At 29.9% G+C, this 27858-nt stretch overlaps 1 pseudogene; it reads right to left on the reverse strand.

Moving 5' to 3' along the window:
* Positions 1–295: 295 nt before the first annotated feature.
* LOC132937454 (membralin-like) lies at positions 296–15737 on the reverse strand (annotated as a pseudogene).
* Positions 15738–27858: the final 12121 nt, after the last annotated feature.

Consider the following 27858-nt stretch of genomic DNA (forward strand, 5'->3'; position numbering starts at 1 on the left):
ATATTATATTCTTACGTGGAGTACATATTCAATCTTAGAGGTTTTTTAATATTAATTTATACAATTATCTTACATTCAACACTACTATTGAGATTGAATGGATGACGACGAAATTAAGAAGCGTTTCCTAGTGTGAAGAATGTAGATGGGAAAAAAATCATTTACAACATTATTATAAATAAAAAAAATGGCATATAATAATATTAACATATAAAATAATATATCTATATATTTATTACAAATGCTATGAAACAAAAAAAAAAAATAAACAATCGTAATTTACAAACCAGGTACATCGAAAATTAAAACATAGCAACCCTAATATAAGAAAAAAAACGTTCCCGGGCTTTTCTTTGACACTTATATTTTCCGATGCCACTTTCATTGCTACCACTATGACGAAAGCAGCGGAGGTTACTCAGTCCGTTCATCACGCTGAAATTCTGGACCTGCCTGATACCTCCGTCGGACTTCTGCATTCCGGCCGCTAGGAACCACCGCCGGTCGGTTGGTGATGTTGCCGACGCCGGTGCTGTAGTTGTTGTTGCCGCTGGATGAGCCTCTGAAACCGTTCAGCTCGCTGCAGCACAGTCTGAAGCTCGTAGTGGTGATAAAAGTAAACCATGGAATGCTGTTGCGAAAAAGGGCAAGAGAAAAATGTTTAAACATAGTTAACCTATTTAACACTGTTGAACACTGTTTAAAACTTCAAATTTGTACAAACGCGATGGTCTACGATTATACTGCGTAATGTACTGCGTGTTATATAAATAAATAATTATTAGGTTAAGTGCACCAACGAAAAGAAAAACTGAATAAGACCGTGAAAATGATTTCTAATATTCCGGTTAACTGTCAGTACTTATGTATACGATTGGAAAATAACCACGCGACGTCGACACAGTCATAACAAAATATACATGCACGGTGCACTACCACTTTAGTCTCAGACCATTGGCTTTTACAATTTTTTTAATACATTTTACAAGAAGGAATGAAAGAACGAACGAGATACATAGGTATTATAAGACCATATTCATTTTTATTCAACTAATGTATTAGGAAATCTTAATTTTCGACATAAGCATGAATGCATATTTTATTATCATAATTATTATATATTATTATTATTATTAGTTATTACCAGGGTTGGGATTTTATAGCATTTGCATATTTCTTATAAAATGCTTAAAAATAGCAGAGTAAGCTGAAAATATGTTTCATGATACAGAGAACTCAAATTAAAAATTTTATTTTGCTTTTTTTGGACTTTTTGACACTTTTTTTCCTTTTAACCTCCTTTGGAATCAAAATCGGTCATATTTTATGAAATTATATTTTAGTTAACGTGTTTTTAGATTTTTGTCAATCGAATTATTACGATAACTTCGTAATAGGTATTTGATTCTAATTTTTGTAATGTGCTGATTTTGTTTGGTTTTTTTTTGTCAATTTCTACTGCGATTATTAATCGCCTATTATCAATGAACGGACGTTGAATGCGTTGTAAAGTAAATTCATTTGGATTCTGATCATAGTGACTAAATAATTTAAAATCTTAAGTAACTACCTATAATAATTTGTAAGCTGTTAAAAAAATTTTAATTAATAAATTTCCTTTTTTTTTTGCATATTTTGTTGTTTTTATTGCATATTTTGTGATATTTAAGGTAATATTATAGCGCATATTTATGCAATTTTGAGTGATATAAAATACCAACCCTGGTTATTACATACTCATGAATGCATATTTTATTATCATAATTATTATTATATATGTATTACAATGCTATATTCATTTTTATTCGATTAATGTTATGTGTCATAACAGTTTATTGCCAATTGTTTTATTTTATTAATTTTTTACACAGTTGTAGGTTTATGTTAATAAAATGGTAATGTTAATAAAAAAAAATCACATTTTTGGATACAATCATATTTAATTTATTATAATAATTCTTAAGTTCAGTTATTATAATATTGTAAATTTTAAAGAAAACTGTAGGTACTGGCTGAAAAGGGAAAAGTACATTTTGACTGAAAAGGGGGCCGCCCACCTACCTAAATATAGTTAAATTATTTTTTTGACACGAGAAACGATGAAATATTTCCATTATAATTTCGATAGTTGTAGACATTTATATAAGTGATTTAAAAATATCAAAAAACCTTAATCATTGATTTTGTTCTCATGTAAATAGTACTTATTTAAAGGTTTTCGTAAAATCAAAAATAACGGTGGTATTATTATTATTATTATTATTATTATTTATTTATTTCTCAAGATGAGAATACTGGGCCTCACTGAGTATTCTCGTGTGGAGGCCGAGGAGTTATTATGTGTTCATGAGTATAATTATTACTAGTATATAATTACATGTTGCATCGTGTTTAAAAATTATTAATTATAAAATATTAAGTAAAAATATGTGTCTACTGACTAGTGAACATTAAATTTTAACGTAAAGAAAATAAAAAATCATAATATATAAAATTTAAAAACACTAATAATTAGTGTATAAAAACATTAATAGAAAAATAGGATATGTATAATAATATAAATTCAATAAACAGTTAAAAAAAGGTATTTTAAAATAATAGGTCAGTGTTGAATTCATAAAGAAACCATTTCTTAAAGTTTATCTTAAACCTATGTAGTGGTAATGCATGTAGATATTTTGGTATTAAGTTTAGTATTTTTGTACCGACAAATTTGTATTGTTTTCTTGCGCCCGTTTTATAAGGCCATTGCATTGTGTATAATTATTATTTTTAGCAAACCTTGTATCAATATTATGACTCGGGGTAATGGAACATCATGTATTTTTAAGAGAAGGACTGCTGATTTTAAATATAGGTTTTTGATATTTAGAACATTAAAATCTTCATATAGTTGTTTTGTATGGTATGTTTTGTCTTTACAAGGCGATCTTAATTAATGTGTTTTGACTAGTTTGCAATCTAGAGAGAGGCGAGAGCGTTATCATAGGACCCCCCTAGCCTATTATCCTATATAATATCATGTTACTGGTTCAATCAGTGCCAAGTAAATTACTCTTAAGTCTTTCTTATTTAGGATATCTCGAAATTCCCTCATTATATAAATCATTTTTCTGGTTTTTTTGTGTTAATAAATTTATTTGATCATTCCATAATATTTGAGCACATTTCAATACCCAAATATTTAAAGTTGTTCACGTTTATTTTCTTACATTGGTACATTATATCGTAGGCATAGCATGTATCCTTGTGTGTTATGAAATATTTTTTGTTTGGTATTCTATTTCTATAATACTATACAGTTATACAGATTTAAATATTTCAAACCCACGCCAGAATTCACGAAAATCACAATTATTAAGTATATGATATGCACGCGGGGCCACGGTGAAGGTGTTTGGAGGCGGTGTAGGATAGACAGGCAGACTGTCCGTGATTTTTATTAATTTTATACGGAAATTTCACATTAATCCTTCGGGACGTCGGCGATCAGAATGAATTCTGTTTATGACCCAACATTTATTTATTTAATATATATATAATTTCGCATTTAAATTACAGTAAAAAAAAAATCGAAATCAAACCCGAATATAACGCAACAATAATGATAAAGCAGTACGCATAGAGGGCAACAAAAACATAATTATACTATATGATATTACAAGAAAATTTCCGAGTACAACTTACTAACATACATCCTTTTCTAATAAAATCAAATTAAAAAAAAACTGATCGACTTGCAGTGTAACGAGACATAACGCGTCCCATCGGATTTTAGTCGGAATAACAATTCTAAAGAAGTCACCCTATTATGAGGTTATCACCCATAGGAAAACTAGTGGCAGCGGCCGTTGCTTCCTCTCAATCACGTCGCGTGATTGACTTTAGCGACTGCGCTGTGCCAAGCCCCCAACTCAATATTATTTACTAATCGACGGAGACATTTATCCCGTCCACTGTCGCCACTCCAGCGAGGGACCACCAGTAGCTGTTGCCGACGCGACTAGGTCATATTATAAAATTTGTCCCTAATCGTGCTCAGAGGCCAAATATAAAAATTATATATTTGTATGTTTACGTAATAAGCATCATTAATTATTATTTATACCTCGAATGGTAGGTACTTGAGCGAGTTTTACTCAATACTTCCGGGTTATTATTTATTTTTGTTGGGTGCCCACTTATTAATGTATGTGAAGTTAGTCCCTCAACTTTGTTTGATTTTCTAAGAATGAACTGTAGGTTAAAGTACTCTATTTGTAAGTAAATGTAAGTTGATTTTCAGAATTTGTAAGTTCATCGGGCAGACGTTATGACTGTTTATAACTTGGGGGGCTAACTTCACACTGCCCCCCAACCTTGTTCAATTTTCACCAATTACATTGTAAGTTAAAGTACTCTATTTGTAATTAAATGTTAGTTGGTTTTCAGAATTTATAAGATTTAATATATATATTATGCACTAGGCGCTTCAAATAATTGCACTGTCGTTACGAGTTAACTCATTTAATTATTTACACACTACCGTCCTCACACAAACCTCAAGTCGCAATAATCGTAGAATCAGTAAAGGCGCAAATATAATATATATATATAACCCAATCCATCTTGAATAATAGCAAAAATTACAATAAAAAAAGCCATTACGTATTACCTGAATAAAGAACCATGAACTAATGAGAACCACTCTGCTATATTGACCGTTGAACCGAAAGTGGTAAGCGTAGAACAATAAGTGGTAAAGATAGAAAAACCTGGAACAGAAACATAACCGATTTACAAATAAAAATACAGAAGGAGTAAAACCTCCTTATATAACGGAATCGCCCGGTGCCAACTGATTTTTCCGTTATAAAGAAGTTTCCGTTATAGAGAGACTAAAATATACGGGATACCTATAGGTTAATCGGGACTATTGTTATTTTCTGTTGATTGACTATTGTTATAAAGAGGTTTTACTGTATACAATAATATACTTGGGTAGGTATAAAAAAAATTTCATTATGGTAAATAGTTGGATAATTTTCAGTTGGCGTAATGTTTTATTTAGTTATATCAAACAATGTGTTTAGTTGAGAGTACTAAAATGTATTAGTTAAAAAGTTATAGTTGCACTTGCACCATCTTATTTTATAGTAATTTTAAATATATAAAAAAGTAATGCCAACCGTACAATTTAGTACAATTAGTATAGTACAACCGACTACCCAAAGCCGTATTTTGTGAGGTTAGGGTTGATGACCCCCTCTCAATATTTTGCTCAGATTACGTACATTTAGAAATTCATCATCAGTTTTTTTTTCAAAAAAATATTTTAAATCAGTCCCCGTGGAATATTATGTTTTGAATACGCCGTTATCATTATACCTAAATATTATTCAAATGGATTCACAATAGCTCTTTTTTTCGCAATTATTTTAATATATTGTTAGGTAGATAGATTTTAGGCCTTCTATCGAATAGGGCTTGCTCTCCTGGTATAGATTTTTTAGTATTTTTTTTTTCAGTTTCTTAACCATATAAAATATTAAAAAAAACCTATTCCGGGAGAGCAAGTTCGATAAAAGTCCTACGCCTAAAATCTACCTAACCAACAATATACTGAAATAATTGCGCAAAAGAGAGCTATTTGAACAAATGGTTATTTTAGTAACTACATTTTTAAATTTTATTATAATTATTTGAATTTAGAATTTCTATAGTAATTTGTATTATAATATTTTATATGTAAACAAATAAGGATGTATAATTAGTATAATATAAAATTATAGAAAACCATTAACCCATAGAGTAATATTAATTTCAAATATTCATTATAGTTATTCCAACTAAACGACTTAGTTAAATTTAACTAAACTACAAGATTTAACTAAATTGAAATGGTACTTACAACATATTGAATAGCTTTCGCTATTTTAATGCTAATTTTGAGGCTATGATATAGAGATATTCTGAGTAGAAAATCTGGTATTACACCGGGTACCGAGTACTGGCCAAGTAAAATTTGTTATAGTAACCGGGTATAGAGTATTGGCCGAGTAAAATTCATGGTACTAACTGGATATCAAGTATTGGCCGAGTAAAAATTTTAACACTAATCGGGTATCAAGTATAGGCCAAGTAGAAATGTAAATATAAAATGGGTATTATACTACTATCAAAGTACCAAGTATCAACTATATAAACATTAGACAGTAAATACGAGATTTATTTTTGTAATTCTTAGAAGAAAACATGATTTGTTTATAATCAACTGGCTATTGTAAATCGGTTCAGTTATTCCAATATGTACCAAAATAAATTATAATTTATTACCCTAGAATTTTAGATTTTCCCCGTTATATTAATTGGTATGCATATATTTATAAATAGATTATCAGCGTTTTTCATTGGATATGAGTCGAGTATAAATGTAGTATTATGCTCGGTACCGAGTAGTGGCCGGGTAAAAATGTAGGTATTAGCCGGCCATCGAGTAATTGCCGGGTACCCAGAACATCTCTACTATGATAACAAAATGAATTGGTGTAGTACATTTTTTTTTTCCGTAGGGTTTATCTTATACGACGACAATATAAAAAAAACTTTTATATTATATAATAGGTACTCACTTTAGCCAATGCTTTTTCGTGATCGGACAACGGCTACACATGGTGTCGTATTGATCAGCTAAGCAGACGATCAATATGACGTAAAGTGGTATGGTTCTGTCTTTGAAAATTTCTGACATTAAGACCATTATGCCTGTCAGGAATTTAAATAATAATATTCATAATAATAACAGTAAATAAATAAACTGAACGTATATCATCATCGTAAATCAAAATCCCTTTTATACATGACTTAACGACAACCCACTCGATATCCCATTTATCCACGTTATTAATTATAAGCATTGCCACACACACACTGCAAGACACAGCACAATGTTATCATGTTGACAAAGTCCTTAATCGTTAGTGCACAAAATTATGTTTTTGGGGAACGGACGTCAAGTGAACTCCGATGGCGTGTACGCCGTTTGTCAGGGACGCCTTTTGACAGGGTTTTAAATGTTTTAATACTAATAATAATAATATTTGGGTGCGATGAAAAATCGCAATGATGGATTAAGACTATCATTATTAACGTAATTTATTTTACTCACCGACCAGAGCCAGAAAAACGATCAAAAGTGGCAACAACGGGAAAGAGGCCGAGCGGCGAAAATGTAATGGATGCAGCAAATCCACTGAACAAAATAAGCAGCGATACATAAACAAAATGTAAATAATTTTTTAAATAATGATTATTATTTATACATTTGATTAACACCATATTCATAATATAGATTACCTAAGTGATGGAAAGCAAACATCTGTTGTTGTAAATACCTCATAACCGTTAAAATCATAATAGTCTGTGAAACAAAAAAAAACAAAACGTTTAATTTCAATACAATATAATATATTTAAATAATTTAAGAATATATATATATATATATAATATATGTATAATATATATATAATATATATATATTATATATATAATATACAATACTATATACCTATAGTATATACATTGGTACCAAGTCATGTATAGTCATCAAACATTTGATGTGGCTAGAAAAACAATTTAAGATTGTAAAACATGATATTACGTACTATTTTTAACTCTAAAGTTATGTATTTTTTTTATAAAGTGAACGATGATAGAAAAAAATATTGAATAAACCTTTGACGTTATTTTTATTCATAATAAATGTATTATTTAACATGTTATGATCTGTTTTAAAGGTAATTTTATCAATACTAGCAGGCAGTATCATGCCTAATATTTTGTAATTTATCGGTAAACGCCGGGGTAAACGCTAATACGCTATTGAAGAGAACAACAGTCAACAAATATAATCACACAATATAATATATTATGTATACTTATATAGATATATATCAATTTAAACACCCAACTCAAAAATAAAATCGTTGTTTTCTTTTGCGATCACCGATTTGAGAAATGTATATACAGTTAAAGAAAACTATATTAATGCATTGAAGTATTTGACAAATAAATCACTAACCAGCAATTAAAGTAATAAGTAGAGCAAAATCTCTTTTCAAAAAAAAATTCAATATCTTGAGTCCAGTATCCACCAAGCCAGTGTGTTTTGGCAAAGCGGTATTAACATGAAACATGATTTTAAAGAAAAGGTAGAATTAGCAAAAAAAAAAATATGTCTAAAATGGAGAATACATCCTCAGAAATAAAATAAACGAAAAATGTTTGGTGAATTATTTTTACAGAAGAAAAATATTATAGTAGTTTTACCACTATAGTTGATACAGCTTTATTTTAACTCAAAGTTCGTTTTAAAGGACTTAAAATAGTATGTATCAAATACTTTTAATTTTTTATTACCATCAAATATAATTAAATTAAATGAAGCAGACATATCAAAATGTAACACTACAGTGTGAAATCAAGTTACTTAACAATTTGCACATATAGGAACCAATTACCATTAATTTTATAGTATATTATGAAATCAATGCAATTACCAATTAACACAGACAAGTTAACGGGATAAGTAAACGAAAACCGCAATCAAATATTTCTATTTGCTGTTGTGCTACAGTAGTCAATGCAGTTATATAGTTTAAAAATATAAAAATATAATATTTTGTATTTACCTCCTTAACATGTACTATGACATCATAATGTCATCAATAAATATTATTTTCTATGAAGGTTATAATAGATATTAACATAGAGTATCAATTTCAACTTTTATTAAACGTGTATTCTAAAATTATAAGATAACTAAAAAACATGGTGTTGTCCGAATTCACCCCAAAAGTCCGAAGTCACCCCTTTTTACGGTAGTCATTAGTACAAGAATATTTGGTTGAGACATTTTTAAGTCTGCGCACGCCTATGGAAATATTAAAATCACGCTACGATTTAAGTAAACAAGTTCTATCTTTAAAAAAATGTATAGAAACACTAAGATGAAAACCATTAAAGAATTATATTTATATTTAATAGAAAACTATTTTTGTTTAGTGAAGTTGCTATATTTTGTATGATATTTATAAGTTTATAAGTTACTGTTGCATCGGCCGAACGATCATTCCATAAACTTAAACTGACTAAAAACTATTTAAGAATCTCAATAGGTATCTGAAGACCGATTAACAAAAATAAGTACCTATCTTACATAGAAAGAGCTCGCACTGGAGATCTGGAAATAGGACAATTAATTTTAGACTTTGCTACTACAAAAAGCAAAAAAAATATTTTTTTAAATATTTTTAAAAACATAAATATGTAATTATTTTTATAATTTTAAACGTATCAACGATTTTTTATCTAGTGTAAATGTGTATTTTTATAGTTAAAAGAAGAATTATATAGTGGTAGGCACTTCACATCTACACACATAAAGGCATTTTTCATATGAAAATATTTTGTGAAATCTGGAAAGTAGGGCTCTATTATTTTGTTTTGAACCCTGGACCTAAAAACCTTAGTTGCTGCACTGGTACGCACAGCAGAAAACAGTTGAATTTTGACGAATATTTTAATTTTTTAAAGTTCTGAGTATTTTAAAATGTACAAACAGTTTACAATTTTAAAATACTTATAACTTACTTTAAAATTAAAATATAACAAAAATCCCACGAGTATGCAATTGGGTATAAAAGAAATTTGGAGCGGAGACGTTGTGTCAGCTTAGCATACTTGTAAAAATAATCAAATTTAATAGTGGAAAAAATCAACAACAATTTAAAATACATTATGGCTATACATAGCAGCGTGACATTCCGGTAAACTTTTTTTTTATTGATAGAGGTACAAAAAATTGATGGGAACCTTTTATTCATAGCTGACTTAAAACATTTTGTATTAAGTCAGCTTTGAATAGAAAAACTTAAATAAATTAATTCTAACTAAAAATAATTCAGTTATTTCGAAAAATTATCATGACTATAGTAGTAGCTCAAACAAGGTCAAAATATTTTGAAAACATTACAATATAATATGGAAAATGATGATTTTAACATAATTTGGTGGGAATTTTAAGTGTTTACGGTTATAAGTTTTTAAATTTTAACAAAATATCAAAAATCGAATTATGAAAATTTGTTAAAACCAATGAAAATTCAATATCGTAAACATTTTAAATTCAAATGCTCATTAAAAATTAATATTACTTTCCGGTAATTTTTTTTTTACCTAAGGAAGTAAAATGTTTAGGGAATCTTATATCAATATTTCTAAAGTGAGTTATGAAACGAAAATCATTTATGAATAAAATTTCAAACTGACAATTAGTTTGAACATTTTCGAAAAGTTGAAGAAATTTATCAAAATTTAAATAGATATAAATAATAATTACATAATAATATGTATTTTTAATATTTTTTAAATTCTATTAATGAAAATAAAAATGGAACCCAACATTAAATTTTCAAGCTTTTTTACCAAGTAAAAAGGTTATGATCGAGAATAATAAATTTTAAGAATGTTTACAAAATTTGAAAAATTTATAACTAACTCTAATTGAGTCAAAATATTTCGAAAACGGTACCATGTATGGAAAATGGTATTATAAATATTTGGTGAAAATTTCAAGTTAATACGGGTATTAATTTTTGAGTTAAATCAAAAAGATAAAATCGAATATTTTTATAATTGATTTTGCATAAAAATTACCACTTTTTTTATACTACTTGACGTTTTCTAAAAATGTTTGTAACAACTAGATTCACTTTAATTATCAGAAAATATATGATGCATATACGCGATTGAACGATTAGTTATATTTGTGAACCGTTCATGTGTGTGTGTATTTGTATTAAATTGGTGATTTATATAAACACATTATTTATACTGATGAATAATAATAATAATAATAATAATAATCATGTGAGAATTTTTAAACCAAAAAGGTGTAGAATTTCCAGACAATATGAAAAATACTTTTCAACTTAAATTGACAACATTTAATCATTTATAAAGGAGTTTGGATTAAAATAAAAGTAGGTACGACCAACAAATCAAGAGTACACACCATTTTACGCGTAGATAGATTCTCGACATCATGTATTAAAATTTGTCGATAGTATTTATTCTGTAGATATAAACCACACTGCTACTTTAATTTCAGTAACAGAATCATCAGAAATTTGTATTAATATATAATTTGTGGCGTTATTGGCCAAGATTATTGAGAGTTAACTCAAACCAAAAACCAAAAATGAACTTGAACCCGAAGGTTGAAATAAATGTTACATAATTAAAAATATTTTTATTGGTTTAAACTAATAGAATAATTTATTATAATAATAGTAAAAATATTACCCCGTTATTTCCCCGTTTATTTAAAAAAGTATATATTGCAAGAGAATTTTATACTTATGAGTTACAACTAGATTAACTTTACACCACAACCCCCTTTCTTTTTGCTATACTCCTCATTGTATAACAATGTGTTGCTAACAACTGTTTACTTTCGTGTAAGGCACTGTTTAAAATAAGAGTTCTATTTTTATAATAATAATAATAAACAATAATTTTACACTCACGAATAACACCATAATGAAGAATGATGTAATATACGACGTTCTAGACTTTGGCATTCTATTAAATCTTTTATATTCCCCAGAAATTACATTTCTGAAATTTTAAACAATAATTATTATCTTCATGATATACTCCATGCCACGAGAGAACAGAGAAGTAACCCGCTACACGCATGCAGACTGACGGCAGAGACTGTTCCAGGGCCCCGTTTCCCCCACTTTACAATATTTTACATACAAATAGTATTACTATATAACGTGGCCGACCGTTGACGGTCGTGATCGTGCAAAGCAAAGTCAACATGCCAAATAGGTAGGGGATGCGCGATTCGACCGTGATTGGGTCGGGAAACCGGTTACTTCTCTCGTGGCACGGAGTATAGTTATAAATTAGAACTATTTACAACAAATCTCTTTGAGTGTAAGTCTTAACCTCAAAAATCCTTTGTTTTGTTCATTTTCAGCCAGTGATTTAACAGAGGACAACAGTAGGTCATCGTAGCCAAGGAAATACTCTAAGAAAAACTGACTCACTGAATCGGCATAACACAGAGTAGGGTCTAGGGCTACTAGCATTACAGGAATGCTTGACCGATTTCTGGCACTGGGCGACAAATGCAAGAACCCGTACTCCAATGAATATTCAACAATGTAATCTGAGTAAAATATTACTAAACAATAAAGAGTAAAAATAATTTATGTGTTTTCATTGACAAATCCCCATATCACAACTCATATAATATAAATACTTTCATGGTCGTAACTTTAAGTATTAATTTATTTATCTATACTCAAAACAAATATGAATTTAAAAACAATTTTATCACAAAGATAAATCAACTTCATTGTTCAGTCCGTAATACAAATCGTTCATCTAATTTATATAATTTAATCAAAAAAATAATAGGAAATGTTCTATACTTATACCCAATAACACAACATTTTGTACACAAATTAATTTAATATGTTCATACATATCACGAAAAAATATACATAATATTATATGGTATTTATAATAATAATTATTATTATTATCATTAAATTATTATATAATATATATACATGAATAATGAATATGTATGGAAGCACCTACAAAACGTATTAACGTTTTGAAACGTAAATTGGAGTTGCTAGTTCAGATAACAAACGTATTACGAAGGTATGGAAAATTGAGTTCTACTATATATAATTTATAGTATGTAATATTTTAATACATTATATATAAGTATAAATATATGATAGTATATTGGTAATTTATTGTCAAGCAAATTGTGATCAAATAATGTTTCACAATTTTTGGCAAAGTAAATTTGAATTTACCAACAAATCAAATGTAATAATACTATTTTAATGATAATATAAAGTATAAATAAATCAGAAGTAAATTGTGTTAATTTAGAGTCCATGGCACCGACAAAAATATGTACTACCTATGTAATAAAAAATCTTATTTTATGTTTACATAAAGTACGTTTACTTAGAATAAAATTTACCTTCAAAGTTTATATAATTTTTAAATAATAAGTAGTTGAACAAGTTAGAGTTAGTCTCTCCAGATTTATTTTCAACTAACTTGTCTGTTGATTGTTCAATATCAACCTCTCCTTTTTTCCTAAAAAAATATTTTGTTATGTGATAATTTAAAACACGCTTTATAGTATACTTAATATTAATATCAATCAATAAATGTTCCAATATACATATATAATCTAATGATCACTTATAATATTATCCAATTTTTAAAATATTATTTTAAGTCCAACCTACATCATTTCTTTTTGTGCTTAAAACTTAAATCTAATAATTTATAATATTGAACTAAGATAAAACCAAAACTAATAATTATTTATTTATTGTAGTCTTTATATTATGTGTTTCCATTATGTTGAAAGACACATTTAACAAGAAACAGATAATTCAAATGAATACATAAAATATAATGTCGTTCATGAGATAAATAAGTTTATAACTGAAATATAATTTCACAAAAATAACAAAAGTCTTAAAAATCTTTGATTTAAAAATAAAAATTTTTATGAATTCTCAACTCATAATAATTAGCTAATTTTCGTGATTTTTCCGTATTTTGTCAAGATTTGAACTTTAAATGCTTATAAAAAAAAACTGTAACTGAGGATTTTTAAGATTTTCCATATATCAATGTAACAATATAGTAGGAGCCTTGTATTAACTTTTCAAGCATTTTTACTCAACAAATAAAGTTTTATTGACATTCATAGAAAAAAAAACTAATAAAATTGGAAACTGAAAATGTCCCTTAACAGTTCAAAATAAATCCAAATTTTTTGAAAACTTTATATTGTATAGAAAATGCAAATATAAACAACCAGTGATAATTTCATGTATCTATACGTTAATTTTTTTTAGAGTTATACCAAAAACCAAAGTCGACTTTGTGAAAAATCGATTTTGCGAAAAAATTCCCGTTTTTCCTTAATTTGAATTTTGTTTTTCTTGGCGCTTTTGAAGATTACTGGGAGTTTTAAAATTTGACCCACCTTAATATTCACTTTCCAATCGAAGAAGATTGAAGGTGAAAATTGAAGCATTATTTCGATTATTTATCTTGTACACAGACACAAAACAAATAATAATAATAAAAAAAAACACACAACATTGTAAAATCAATACATTCATCGTTCCACTCAAAATCTAAAAAGAAATGTTTTTATTGCATGAGGCATACTAAGAAAAAGTATTTACAAGATTTATTAAAACAAATAAAATGCTTGATTTTCCACCTTTGTATTTATATCATATTCAATAAATATAATATAACATTTTAAATTAAACTATACTAGGTACCCGTAAAAAAAATACAATTGATTCAGAGATTCAATTTAAAGATATATTTAAAATTATTATGATAACATAAAAAAATGTATTGATAGTGAAAAGTTGGTTGATTTATTCAACATCTTACTATAGTGCATGATATTATGATATTTAAAAATTATCAAGAATAATAAATTTCAAAAGTTTAAGAAAACCCTTGTGGTGGGTTGCACAAACGTATTGTAGTGACTCACTGAACCGTTATCTCAACTGTAAACAGTTCTGTAAAAAACTGAATAATGTTTAACGCCCGATAGTGTTAAAGGTTCTGTAAACTATCGATTACCAGACCTATAAACTACAGATAGGATTTTGGTTCGGTAACTTACAGATTGATGAAATATCATTGATGTTATCATAGTTATTAGCTGTTTTATTTATTAGATAACCACGGTTATCAATAATTTAATATTTATTTATACAACACTACCATAGTTTAACACAATGCCATTAACTATATATAATGAATAAATTACAGGGCCGTTAACAAATTTACAGAATAGCTGTTAATTATACATCCCGCCCTTACAAACATAATATGCTCAACAGAGTTTGATGAACTATGAATTTTGAAAACAAATATTCAGTTCATAAATATTTAATACTCAGGGACCTATTCTAAAATCTTGAATAACCCATCAATAAAATATTTTTTTTTTCAATTAGTAGGTTCATTGTTTGAAGATTAACAGAATAAGTAGGTATTAAATAAATGAATTACATTTTAAGAGCAATAAAACAAATTAATTTTATAGTTAATTATTATTGTGTACTTACTCGGGACTATACGTTTTAGTGAAGTGGTAAAACAATGTTGTATATTTTTCACTCAAATCCTTACGTTTTATTTTGTATTCATGTTCATAAGATTTTTCTAACAATTCGTTTATCGTGCCTGTTTGTTTTGCATGGCTGTGTTGAAAATTCCGAATAATCTCAACTCGGAGTATACCGTCTCTAGGCCATACGTCTTCAACATGGTGTAAACAGTTTGCTGGCATTCGTGAAAAATTCACGTATACATACACGAGTACATAAAATGATAAAACAGCCTAAAATCAAAAAACACAAATTGTAAACCTCAACATTTAGTATAAAGCAAAAGTTTACCTTTAATAAAAGTATAAATTCTATAACCCTTCTCAGAGATTTTGGGAATATTCTTGCATACCCCCAGGTGGCGTTGAAGAATATATCGCAGAACAGGCTTTCCAATAAACCGAGCTCCTGGTTGTTGTTATTACCACCTGCAATCATTTCCAAGACGTTTGGTGGCAAAACCGCCACTTCTTCACGATCGTGAATGTTGGTGGGCATGGTTAAGTCGTCCCTTTAACTCAGCAATGGGCTAAACGTCGGCAGGAAATTTCAACGAATGCTACACTGCATCGTCACATGATATGTAGAGTAAAAACCAATAAATTCTATGCAGAGATAATTTAAGATCGGCCTACGTTCCGATTGTAGCCAACCGAAGCGACGAAACAAAATTTTAACATAAGAGGAACACCGGGGAAAATGTAAAACATCGCCACGGACAAGCAAATTTTGTCTAAAGACCTTAACACGCAAATCGGTACTACCGGGTAACCTGACAAGTGAAGTGGTTACGTACTCACTTTGATCGCGGTAAGTGGTTAAAAACGTTCGTACTCACCATATATCGACAAACACAACGGCTATCGGCGATGTTATTATGATACAGTGTTCGGAAAGAACGTCGTTCACGCGTTCTCGTTCATATTTAGTGAACGATACGTGGACGTCACTCGTTTTTTTCAAATAGAACGTGAACGTGAACGACGTTTATATATTTAAAGAATCTGACCGATTTTTAAGAAGTTCAAATTTATTTATTATTTAATAAATATAGATTGATAATAGGTAGGTACCTACTATTATGATATATTATATAATACGAATTATAAAAATAAAATACATGAAATTCCAGTGGGCACCCTTGGACATAAAACTTTATGATTTCCACGATTTTGTATTCGTATTTAAACGATACATAAAAATAAAAATAAAATTAATTTAAACAACGACGAAATTAACGCATTCATATTTTCAAAGAACGTGAAAGTGAACGAGTTCCTTTTTTAAACACTGAAAGTGAACGTGATTGAATTCGTTTTCTTAGTGAACGTTCCGAACACTGTTGTGGTAAGTATACTTATGGATGTGCTCGAGACGAGGATTGCTGCGAACGAGTGAACCAACTGGGTGGCGGAGCGTAAAACTCGGGATGACTTTACTACGGTCTGCGGTCAAGGTTAGACAGGCGATAAAAGGAAATAACGACGACGATCGAAAGACGAACAGGTTCAACTTGAAAATGCATAGTCGTACTGGTTGTCGCCAGGTGCGGCTGCGCGCGAACTCTCATACATAATACATGTATTGTTCTTATTATTTATCCTTGACTCTTGTAACAATAATAATATTATAATGTGGTGCGGTACGCTATACTCGAAAGTTGCGGGAAGAAAGAGCTGTGGCCAGGAATGTCGGGTCATCGACACGTCGCCTTGGACGCAGCACTAAACCAGGCGGTGCAGCCAGCCGCGGCAGAGCCAACGACTAGACGTGATATAAGATAATATACCGAATAAAAGTGATTGAGAACTGTATTATTTGTTATACTATTACCGCGTAAGAGTGAATACTACGATTTCGTGAATGCATTTAGTCTGATACCCCGTAGTCGACACTCGACAAGATTATTCCAACGTTGCCTAACATGAACCGTCTGCGTTCTCTTGCACAGACTTCTAGGCACTGAACTAAATACATGGAATGCGTACTATGCATAAACATATAAACTAATGGACAGCGCATACCACTCCGCTCTGCAATCAATGCCAGGTGATAATATAACCATATAACTGAGAGAGAAAAAACACAAAGTAATGAAGGAGTCCACATAAATCCCACATAAGGAACTGTATAAATTTTACTACTTTTTTTCTGTTCTCTCTCATTCTATATCGTACCGCTGACTTCTCTTTCTAAGCACTGTCCATTAGCTTAAAGGTCTATGGTATATGTATAATTATCATATAATATGTAAAATGAGCCCATACGGGAGCCGCCATATGCATTCCGATGTGATTTTTAACATTAATATTATGATGATGATAACAATTTGCATAGATAACATAACATTTCACCATGTTTTCCCTTGATTCGGAATGCATATGGCGACTTCCTATGACCATATTTTGAATAATATTCGTGTTTCATGTATATTTAGTTCAATGCTTTTAGGCATGAAGATTAGAGATAAGGAGGCTAAACACTTCCATGAAAAACGTCCCGTGATACATCGTGCACTAATATTTCTGTACCACTCTACGTGTTGGTCAAATCCGAGGCTGGCTCGGACTATAATTAACTCGTATTAGATAAGGACATAATCGACTTTATTACCTTTAAAAAACTAAAAAAATTACACTATCGAATTCAGCGCAAATTTATACCTAAGAATAAATTACAAAAATAATATTAATGTTCTAAATACACGTAATAAATGTACATATTAATAGTAAAAATAGGTAAACTGTTCGAGCAGTTTGACTCACCTCCAATTATATTATTACATAACTATAATAGCGTTAGTCATCAAAATATAGGTATACTAAATAATATGTCTATATACTGGTATGACTAATTAATATAGTCATTTGCATGATTAGTTAATTAAAAACCTATAAAAGAAAATTCATTCAGATCTCAAACAATCAATTTAAAAGATTTTTACCTACGTCACCATTCACCAACAATGCCCACCCCAAAAAAAGTTCCTGGACTTTTTGCCACCTATAGTCACTACGTCCCTCTCGCAACAGACGATGATCGACCTGTTACCATAAGTCAGGAGCCCTCTGATACCACTACATACACACCGATGGAAGTGCCATTGCCAGTTGCCATCACCTATTTTCATAAAAAACGAACTAAATTTGTCAAGCCTACTCTCTGAATTTACGAAACAAATCGGTCAAAATAGCTTAGTATGTAAATCGAAGTCTACCCATTTAAAGGTACAAGCTGAAAAAACCCGAAGACTATAGAACCATAATCCATTTCTTAAAAGACATCAACGCATCATTCCATACCTACCAACTACAATCAAACAAATATTACAGTGGTCATTAGGAATCTTCATCTAAATACTGCAGTTACAGATATCTTCTCTGTATTCGAAAAAATTGTGTGCTCGGTTAGACAAGTCATAAATATCAAACACCATCAATCAAAAAAATATGCTTTTTCTATGTTCTTCGTTGATCTCGAGCCTGAAATTTTTCGAGTTTCTCAATAGTTATTTAATGCCACGGGAAAAACAACAGACAATATGCTGACAATTTTTGAAAACCTTTTCTAATATCACCATTTATATTACGCGAATATTATCATAATTATTATAAAAATAGATCATCGTTAAATATTTATAAATTTAAAAAAATTATAATTTTGATAATTTACTATTTAAAAAAAAAAAACTATATCATAATATTTTATTTCTAAACCGTAATCATAAATGTCAACTCTATCTAGCTAGGAAAATGATCAGCAGTGAGAGCCAGTTATTCACCCGCGCATTTAAGTTAAAAATTATTTGGCGGCAGCAGATGGCGTTGCCATTATCGAATTACTTTAAATCTAAATATTAATAATTTAAACCATAAAACCTTCATGGTTAACGTGTCAAAGACTCAAATTACTTTGTTAGGTCAAAGAAAATTGTTAAGGTTTGTTTTTCCCAACAAACAAAAGTTCATTATCTTCAAAATTATTTAATATTGATATAATATAAATAATAAAAATTATTTAATGTTGATTATAGTCATTAACGTATTTATGATCCTCACTTTTTTTATAGAGAAATTACTTGAATCTATCAGGAAAAGTACATAAAATGAGTTTGATTAAAATTGACGTAAATTCATAGATTACTGTCCGCTTCTGTGCCCATGTATTATTTACATTTATTCAATTATATATTTATATCTTAGCATCATATGATTAATAATATATAATTATATATTATATTACTTAAAATTACGCAAAATTAAATTCTTGTGCAACCCTAAGATTTGAATTTTATGGTACCAAGCTTGGCCCAAATGGAAGCGGCATCCCCATATTTGTGCTGTTGGAAATATAATATTTATTGCTTAGTGCATTGATATCTTAAAGTCTTCAACAAATTTATTTGGGCTTATTCCAACTACATTCGTTTTTTTTAATAATTCAATATATGTTTTTAATATGGTGGTGGTAAGTTCCCACTTACTTATGAAAATACATCATTTAAAATTTAAGTTCAGTCCGCCACTGCTTTGGGTTATATTGTTGATAGTTAAGTATTGTTTAATAATATATCCACCATGAACTGCTAAGTTGGTTTTATTGACCTATGATATTTGTAACGAAATTAGAGCTATAATTAAATTGGCCAATAAAATTAACTTGTGCATAGCAGTGGTGGACAAATTGAATAATATTATAAAACAAATACAAAATATAAAACAATATTACAACGAGTACCTGGTTTGTTCTTTATTACCTATTAGATTAACATTAGTTATTAAAGTGTGAAAATACAATTTTACAATATCATGCTGTATTTATTAAAATACCTATGCATATTCATTGCTTCAATTCATTCAAAATACAACCGATTTAAAAACGGTTTTTTTATCCAAATTATTAAATCTACAAAATGGCTATTTAAATTTTTTTTTTTTGAAGTTTTTGCTTAAAAACGGAGACAACATTTTAGACTTTGGTAAAAGGTATAAGCTTTTTTATTTAAAAAACTGATTTAGAATATCTACATTATATTTTAAATTAGAGTTTCTGACTTTCCAATTAGTTAACATACTGATACACGTCTTGACACAATAATTTAGATTTCAAAAATTGTGCGGAAAATATAGTACATTAAAAACAGTCGCGTTCACAACTCTGATCAGAATCCAATGAATTGACTTTACGTTTTTATATAACATCATGTACCAAAATGTATATTCAAAATAATTTTTTATTTTAAATTTCGTGAGTTCAAATCAAAACGTATTATTGCTGGCAATAGCATGTTTTGTACTGAACGTTAATGGTTCTGGAGAAAACGCAATATTGCCCGCATTTAATTCAAAATGTGGTATTGCCGGCAAAAGCACGTTTTGTACTGAACGTTAGTGATAGTGGGCAAAATGCAATATTGCCGGTGTTTAATTCAAAATGTGGTATTGCCGGCAATACCATATTTTGGCCTGTCAACACTTTTTCAAAGTATTAAAACTAAGTATTAAACTCAAAATAGATTTATTTTGACACCGCCAATCGTTTTTTTTTCATTTTTTACATTTGTAGTGATCGCCGTAAAGGACACGTTGAACACTAATACAATAATTATTTAAACGACGTAGCACGTTCGTTGTCGTCTTGAGTCGTGGTTGAGAAAGATAGGTAAATAATTAATAACACTTGTTGGACTTTTTAAATATGACAATTACATAACACTTAATTATTACAAGTTTGAATTACAAAATAACTATAAGCACTGTCGTAAGCTTGATAGACCTACGACGAGGGCTGACTATCTTCTAAGTAATAGTAGGGGCTCTACCCGTATTTATGCGGGTTCTAACAATGACGTATTGGTGGCGTGATATCTATATTCTAATATTACTTCCCTAGTAATGTCAAATTGCATTATGATGGGACTAGGTAAAACAACTTGTTGTTTTCACCTCTGATCCACGCCTCCTGTTATTTAGGCCTATTTTACATTGCATATCACTACCTACATTACCCATTATAAATTATACTAAATGTATAATTTATTCTACGTGATATTGTTGAATATCGTATTATAGCTGTGGGTATTAATACATCCCTAATATTGTTGAATTGCACTATTTTGTGACTCGGTAAAACAACTTGTTGTTTTCACCTTTGCTCTATGTTTCCTGTTATTTAGGATTATATTAATACCTACGTTTCTACTCATAAATTATACTATGTATAATTTATTATTTTACTTATTTTATTTAAAATAATATAATGGCTTTTTGGTTTACTACATCCCTCCCCTCTAAGATGAAAGTCTCTGACTTTCCAAAAAAAAATAAATAAAATACAATATATTATAGAAATTCCCCCCCCCCCCCCCCCATTAATTCATGTTGAATTTTAATTTGGGATAGATTAGGTTGGACACTACGCTCACTTCCTCTGGAACAACTTCTACTGTTTCTGGTGTTGTGCTGGTGACCTCTGCTGTTGATTCTGGTGTTGGAGTTTGTGCCCATTTATTTTCCATCATGATAGGACACTCCCATGGTCTGGGTGGTGGTGTTTTTGTTGTTTCCTGTCTGACGAACCAGACGATTATAATGTTTATTGTTATAATAATCATTATAGAATATAGAAGCTCCCCCAATGACGACATATATATATTTTTGTTTTGATTTGATCGTACCGGTCTTCATGTTGTCGTTGGTTCGTGATTTGTTCTTTAGTATAAGTTATTGCGTTCCTGTCGTCTTTCACAATTGTCTGGTACCTCTCGCGGCTCCTGCATTAGGAGTATTCCACACACTGGTCTCATACTCCTAGAATGTAAAGGGTGCGTTTCGGGACATACCAAAAATTCGTGGACAGGTTTACAAATGTGGGGTTAAAATTGTCATAAGTCGAGTAGAGCTCCTTTGATTTTGTCACAGCTAAAAAAATAGTGCTTAGGTTTAATATACATACATTTCTTTTTGTTATCTGTAATACACACTGGAAGTGGTATTAAATTATATAAACTTAAAACATGTTGATACATTAGTGGAATCCTTAAAATAAAAACAATGTTATTATTATTAGAATATACCGTCAAATCTGCAAGCTTTACTAAATCGTAAACATTGCTATATTGCACCTCGAGTGGCATATTGGTCCCACTAGGTAGAATAAGTTTAATGTTTTTAAACTGTTCTAGTAAATCTTTCGCACTTATTAAACTCGGATGTATTTGTCCTGACCTAGCACTTTGTAATATCTCGACGAATGTATTTACCCGCATGTTTATACATGTCCGTACCGTGTCCGTTCCGTGTCCGCACCATCCGTTTCCGTATTTTAAAATTTGTCGAAGACAATGTTTTTGGGGATTTCACTGATACGGATATGGAAAATACGGAACAATGTAAACAGCCATCCGATTTGTTTTTGCGACAGTCTGCACTTGGCAAGCTTCAACTGCACATACCCAGTGACTTGCAAGTGACTTATTTAAATTTAAATTTTAAATTTTATCTAAATTTGACAAATTTGTTTTAAATTGCTTACCTATTGTATTATATTATTATAGTTAATTAATTATTATTATATTATATTATAATAATTAATATTATTTAAAAATAATGAATATTGATGAAAAACTCATTGAGATGGTTCGGTCTCACGTGGAGTTATACGATTTATCACATGCCAAGTATATGGACAGTGGATACAAAGATGGTATTTGGCGTAGTATTGGAGATGAAATAAACTTAGCAGGTAACTAAAATTATGATACCAAGGATTGAAAATTAAAAACAAGGTTTTTCATAAGTAGTTAATATTATAACCAAAAAATTTAAAAATGTATTCTTATAAGCTTTTTTTATGGTAGTAACTAAAAATGAAATCACAACTTTTTTTTATAATTGTTGTAAAGGTTAAAGTTTAAATTGTGTCAAAATTCATTAAAATCACGAAAAGCTGTAAACTATTTAAATAGTTAAAAATGTATAAAACATTCAATTTAAATATTTGAGAATCAAAATCGAATACAAAAATAACGAAATTCCTTAATAATTGATAAGTATACATAAAAAAATGGTTTTCGCGCCTTACCAACAAAATATATTTGAAGTTCAAATTCGTTCTCATGGCAATATAATATATTGAAAAATTTCAATTTATAAATTAATTATAGAATCCGCTCAGAATCATTTTAAATATTGTATTTTTTCATCGATGGTTTTTTTTACCCTTAAGATTTTAATGGAATCAATGTTAGATACTATTTCGAATACCTAATTTCAAAGGTAACATTTTTTTTATACAATGATACAATTTTGTTCAAATTATTGGTTATAGAAAATAAATAATAGCCCTATGTGGCATGAATGCAGACTTGGGTATAGTATTCCGAATACTTTTTAAATAGTTTTTTTTTAAAGTATTCGATACGGTATTTTGAATACTTTTTACTAGTATTCTGAGTACAGTATTCGGAATACTTTTTTTCTTATATAGGTATACTTGTATATATTACTAATTATTACTTATTAATTATATTAATTTGAATATAGCTAATAGTTAGCCAGATGGGCGTGTATTATCAAGATTTAAATAATGCTCATTTTTAAACACAGAATTGAAAAAAATAATATTTTTGTTATTGAAATCTAAATCTACTAAAAAAAAGTATTCGAAAAATATTCGGAATACTTTTTGTGAAGTATTTCGAATACTTAGGAATATTATTATCATAAAGTATTCTACCCAAGTCTGCATGAATGTTTTATTATTCCATGCACGGAATGTATTTTATAACGTAAATATAGGTAATTATAATAATAATATGTATTACATTCAAAATTCAATAAATCAAGTTTAATGCCATGTGTATTTTTTTCCAAAACAAATCATATCAATTCAAATATAAATACAATTGAATTAATAATATATTATGTATATTATTTTAAATAATATTATTAGTTAAATAATTATTGTACACTTAAATTAGTTTACTATATAGTTAATAATATCAAAGTATATAAATGTATGTAAATCAAACAAAATACACTTAATTAAATTTTTTCATTTTGCCACGGCACTGAACCAGCTGAGGAATTAAAAAAATGTTTGTATAGTTCTCGTGTTGTAAATACTGCTCGCCCAGCACCACCTCCTTGCGGTGTTCGGACAAAATCCCGCAACCAAAATCCCGCCTGACGAAATGCCGCCACCAAAATCGCGTCTGGACAAAATCCCGCCCGAATGAAATCCCGCCGGGTAAAACCCCGCAAAAAAACGTATTGTACGTAAATTCATTACAACGTAATTCTGTTTCAAAAGTTGTCTACTGCTGATCTGTATTGGTAATGCGTTATCGCTTATCGCTTGAACGATAATTAGGAAATCCATATACGGTATAGCCATATAGATATATATATATATAATATATATACGCAATTAACTGACGCGCGTGTACGATCTATTGTACTTTATCTCCGAATTTACGATATTAGTATACTTATGACATTCGTAACATCAAGTTAATAAATCAGTCTACAGTACAAACACACACACATTTCATGTCGCACGTGTCTCTCGTCATAAGTTTAAAGTTTTAATATGGAATTTGTAAAAAGTGCTAAAGGTAATAATTTATTAGTGTATTGAGGTTTCCTCAATTATCTATTACTCAGTTTACTCTAGAGAGAAACCACCAAAAAATGATAAAACAATATGGAAATGCGTGGAAAGCAAAAATGTTATGTGTCGCGCGAGAGTCCACACTAATGGTGAAGAAATTACGAAAGTTATGAATGTGCATTCCCACCCACTTGATCCAGCCAAAATAAGTGGTAAGCGAATTTTTTCTAAATTGAAACAGTTATCTATGGATGTAGGATTATCAACTCATACTGTAGTCGCAAATGTTTGCCAAGACATTACACCAGGAGTTTCTAGTGTATTACCCAGTATCAGTTCTTTAAAACGCAATGTACGGCGATATAGGGTATGCTTAGAAACTTCCCCCTCTAATCCGTCTTCCCTAGAAGACTTAATAATACCGGAAAAATACTTACTGACAACGGGGGAAAACCCGTTTATGTTGTATGATAGTGGAAAGGAAGATCCTCAACGATAACTGATTTTTTCTACCAAAGAAAATTTAGAACTCCTCACAACTTGTGTTCATTGGTATGCTGACGGAACATTCTCCTCTTCCCCGCCACTATTCTCACAAATTTATACTATTCATGGAGCTAAATTTTCCACCTGCTTACCCCTTGTCTATGCACTGCTGCCTGATAAGACCCAAGCTACTTACACAAAATTTCTGACAGCATTGAAAGTATTAAACTCATCATTAAAACCTAGTACTTTGATGATAGACTTCGAGAAAGCAGTTCAAAAATCGGTCAATGAAGTTTTTCCTGAATGTCTGGTGAGAGGCTGTTACTTTCATTTTTCCCAGTCAATATGGCGTCATATTCAGTCTTCATCTTTACAACAGCGATATATGAACGATGCAGAATTTGCTCTAGAAATTCGTCAAATAGCGGCTCTTGCGTTTATTCCAGAGGAGGCTGTAAAGAATGCGTTCAAAACATTGATTGAGAGTGAATTTTACGAAAATAATGAGCCAGAACTTGCTCCTCTCCTCAATTACTTTGAAGACACTTGGCTGGGGCGACTAGATAGACGTGGAAGGCGGCGCAGTCCTATTTTTCCTCTTTCTATGTGGAATTGTTTCACTAATGTATCTGCAGATCTCCCTCGAACCAATAATGGAGTTGAAGGATGGCACAATACTTTATACTCACTCCTACATGCTGCACATCCTTCTATTTGGAAAGTAATTAATGCATTCAAACAAGACGAAAATCTGACAAAGGTGAAGATAGAAGGTTTTATTCAGGGGAAGGAAAATACGTCTCAGAAGAAACGTTATCAACTCTTAAATGCAAGAATAGAGTCTATTTGTTCTAAATTTGAAGAGACGCCAACTCTTGACTACCTACGTGGTATTGCACATAATTTGCAATTTAATGTTTAAAATAGTAAATAGATAGTAAATAGTATTAGAAATTAGTAAAATTAGTAAATTTTCCAAATGACAAGGACCATATTATATGGAACTACGATAATAAATAAATAATAAATCTTAAACAACTTTTTAAACACGCCCATTTAATGAATTTTATGTATCTTTAAAATTCGCTATTGGCCAGTCCTAAGCCTGGTAAAGTGTGAAGGAAAAGTTGATAACAAAACAATTTATGAACTTTTTGCGGTATTTCGTCCTAGCGGGATGCCGTCTGACGGGATTTTGTCCAAACGCGATTTAGGCGGCGGGATTTCGTCCGGCGGAATATTGCTGGCGGGATTTTGTCCTAGAATCCCTCCTTGCATAGGTATATCATTCAAAGTTATGTTTGAAGTTAGATCATTCATATTTTGAAAATTTTCAGTGACACTATTATTATATTTTTTATGAAATTATGAAGAACACATGTTGATAAAATAATATAATCCACATTTTCTGGCTTCGATTGTATCCTCCTGTTATAAACACGAAACTTTTGTGCTAAAATCCCAAAGCAATTTTCCACTACTCTACGAGTTCTACAAAGACGATAATTGTAGATTCGTTTTAACGAATCATCTAGTTCAGCGGTTCTTAACCTGTGGTCCGCGGCCCCCTAGGGGTCCGCAACACTCATGTCAGGGGTCCGTGGAAACTTTACCACCTAACATAAGTCAATTTGTGACATGAGTGTATTTTCGATTATTATTTTTGTTTCATATAAAATTATAAAATATATCTTATATTGTAAGAGATAGGTAAACCTATCTTATCTTTATTACACCGATTACAATGTGGAATTCGATACAATTAAGTATCTAAACATTCTAAACCTAATAATTGTATTATTAATATTTATTTATCAGTTTCTTGTTCATACGAATTTTATAGGCATACAGCATTGAAGTCGGCACTCGACAGTCGTATATTTACTACCAATAAGTGCAGTTGATCAGTTTTATACCTACATAATTTCAATTAATACGTGATTTTTTTTCAAATCATCTTAAAGACATTAGCCTTTTTAGTTTAAATGGAACGTTGGTTAAATTTAAAAAGGAAGAATTCTGACGTTGATGATGAAAAAACTCCGTGTACGAGTAAAGAAAAGTCAACAAAACTTCGTAAGTATGATAGTAATTATTTATCAATGGGTTTCACGTCCAACGGATCTGAAGAAGAACCAAAACCTCAATGTGTGGTATGTTTTGAGGTATTATCAAACGAGGCTTTAAACTCGTGAACGCGTGAATGATTATTCTTGGTTGGCTACTTTAGCATATCTATCAGATATATTTACTCATTTAAACGCACTTAATTTAAGTCTTCAAGGAACACATATTACAATTTTCAAAGTTGAAGATAAGATTGAAGCGATGATTAAAAAGTTGGAACTGTGGAGTCTTCGGCTGTCAAAGAAGAATTACGATCCATTTCCAAATCTCAAAAATTTTATTGAATCAACTGAAGAAGAATTGTCAGATAAAGATTCTAAATATTTCATACAACACATGGGTGATATGCAACGTAGCTTCTGTGATTACTTTCCTGTTCCAGATATAAGTA

The sequence above is a fragment of the Metopolophium dirhodum genome, chromosome 1 (assembly GCF_019925205.1).
Source record: "Metopolophium dirhodum isolate CAU chromosome 1, ASM1992520v1, whole genome shotgun sequence".
In the NCBI taxonomy this organism is placed as follows: Eukaryota; Metazoa; Arthropoda; class Insecta; order Hemiptera; family Aphididae; genus Metopolophium; species Metopolophium dirhodum.